This window comes from Lolium perenne, chromosome 2 (genome assembly GCF_019359855.2).
Source record: "Lolium perenne isolate Kyuss_39 chromosome 2, Kyuss_2.0, whole genome shotgun sequence".
Taxonomy (NCBI): Eukaryota; Viridiplantae; Streptophyta; class Magnoliopsida; order Poales; family Poaceae; genus Lolium; species Lolium perenne.
Window position 1 is genome coordinate 304,952,416 of NC_067245.2, and position 2,594 is coordinate 304,955,009.

At 50.2% G+C, this 2,594-nt stretch overlaps 1 pseudogene; it reads right to left on the bottom strand.

Moving 5' to 3' along the window:
* Window positions 1-1,299: 1,299 nt before the first annotated feature.
* Window positions 1,300-2,324, bottom strand: LOC127329652 (berberine bridge enzyme-like Cyn d 4; annotated as a pseudogene).
* Window positions 2,325-2,594: the final 270 nt, after the last annotated feature.

A 2,594-nucleotide genomic window follows, 5' to 3' on the forward strand; every position in this document is an offset into this window, starting at 1 on the left:
TACCTCGCGCAGCTCGTCACGCATCTCGCGGCTGTGGTGACCATCGCGGAGACGAAGGTGGCGGCCACTGCTCCGACGAGATCTGTCGACCTCCTCGGAAGGGCGTGCCGGCGCGGGACTGCAATGGGTGTCACCGTCACCATTAACGTGGTCTCGCTTTGTATTCTTTTCAGCCGTCCAACCGTGTGCTCAGCCTTGCTATCGCAGCGATAACGTCGAGAGCTTTCGCCTAAAAAACTTGTCTGTCCCAAAGATGGTTAGCACGAATGGACGGGTCCATGGCAATACCTCTAGCGAGGAGAGAGGGGCCAGGGCGTCACCGCTGCAAGCATCAACGCAAGTCGAGCTGGGATTTCTCCTGAACCCCAACCGTACAACGGACAGAAACTTTGCACTCCTAGGCAAAGACCACGAACCTTCGAAGCACATCCTATTTGGAACAATTTGAGTTCCCCAAATTTCCAAAAATTTCTGAAACTCCAAAGCACCTCCATGATAGGATTACATATATATTACAATGTGACTATTTCTCAGCCGTCTGATAACTAACTTCGTTCTCAGTTAGATGATGCCATCAAACTTCAATTTCAACTTATGTTGCAACTCATGGTTAGCACGAATCATGATATAAATCAAATGGTGTAAGACTTGACGGAGCCCAACTAATAAATCCCTATATATTAACTCACGTGGTAAAGTTTCACGGGATACTAAAAATAGCTCCTATTTTTCCTGCACAGTAAGCCATATGCAATTTCTAAAAATCGCACATTTGATCCATTTTATGCTTCAAGCACTTCTCAAATTAGTGGTCAATACGTATTGCACTGTTGGAAGCCGAACAATGCGACCTTAGAGGTAATCATTTGAATAGTTCTTTCCATGGCCAAACTTTCTACATGTACTTGCACAGTCTGAATAGTTCTTTCCATTGCCGAATTTTCTACAAGTGCTTGCACTATTTTCAATCTGTCACGTCAAAATATTGTTTTGATCTTATTTAAATGGACAAGTTAGTTTGACAGCTGATTCTTCGAATGGATACATCTGAACTCACCGAATAAACTGCTATTTCAGTGGCTGCTACCGCCTAGATGTCTCCATTTTCCACACGATCCAAAAAAAAGAGCGAGCTAGACTGATGCAAGTTGAGATGGGGATTGAAGGCAGCAACTGGCGATCGACCTGGATTTTCATCCTGGCGTCGGCACATAAGCGCCGCGTTGAGCTGCCGAGATTCGTTCGTGGCAGCCCGGACAACAACAAGGTTGATCATGATCCTGTTATTCCTTTCTTCACTGCTTATTATTCTTGGTACACGATATTACACGAGCACATAAATAATAAAACACAATGTAAAAACACTCATCTAAACATATACCGATATAAAACCATTCCTCCGCGCATATATATATTGTGCCCGCATGCCATCTACTTTCTCGCCACTAGTGTTGGGATGCTCTGTTCGTTTCTGAAGTAGTCGTTGGGATCAACCTTGCCCTTGGCAAACGCGAGCCTCTTGAAGTTATCCTTGTAGTACTTCTCCCCCCAAACCTTGGCAGATTCGTAGCTGGTGATGTTGCCCACGACGACATTTTGACCGAGGTCAAGGTCCATGTAGTTCACATACGCCTGCCTCGGGTTGCTGCTCACGAACGCGTAGAAGTCTTTGAGCCACTTGATCTGCGCCCAACCGTCTGCGGTGGCCGACCAGAAGTTCATGTACTGGATGTTTAATAGCACGCCGCCACAGTGAGGGAAGGGAGTTGCCGATTTCGGGAAGGCGCTGATCTTCCCGCCGTAGGGGTCAACGATCATGATTCCGGCGTTGGGCTGTGCCAGGAAGTCGAAAATCTTGACCCAGCCGTCCTTGGGGATGGGCTGGCGGACGTAGTCAGACGTGGCCTTGCGGAAGCCATCTGAGGTGGTTCTATTGAGGATGTCCTCCACGGTGGCGGTGCTGCCCAGGTAGATGTAGGGCACAGACTGGATCCAGGTCATCTCGTTGCAGTGCGTCCGGTTTAGGCCGAGCTCCAGGAAGCGGCTTCCCATCAATGGCAGGAGCGCGTCACACGTGCCGAGGTACATGGACTGGAACTCGGTTGCGTCCTTCTGCACGACCACCCGTATGAAGAGGTTTTTGGGGAGAGCTGGCGCGACTACCCGCCATTTGGTGAGGATGTGTACGACGCTCTCGTTGACCATCTTTGTGAGCTTGAACATGGTGACTTTGGGCGGGACGGGCACGAGAGCTTCACCTTCCAGGACAGCACGATGCCGAAGCTCTCGCTGCCGCCTCCTCGGATGCATGGCACAGAAGACATCCCTTTATTTGATTGGTTCAAGACCGTGCACGCCCACGATTCGGCAGGGTGCGCGTGGGCTGAATCCAAACAACCCTGGCTGGTTTGCGTATGGCGTGGCGTGGCAGAAGGAGGCGAGACGGGTTGTGGTTGCTCGTCGATCGAAGAAGCGTGCGCGGAGGAGGAGGAAGCGAATCAAACAAAGGTTCCCTCCGTGTTATGCTCGGTGCTGCGAATGGCATCTCCTACCTGCATGAGCATGCAGACTCTCGGATCTTCCACCGGGACATC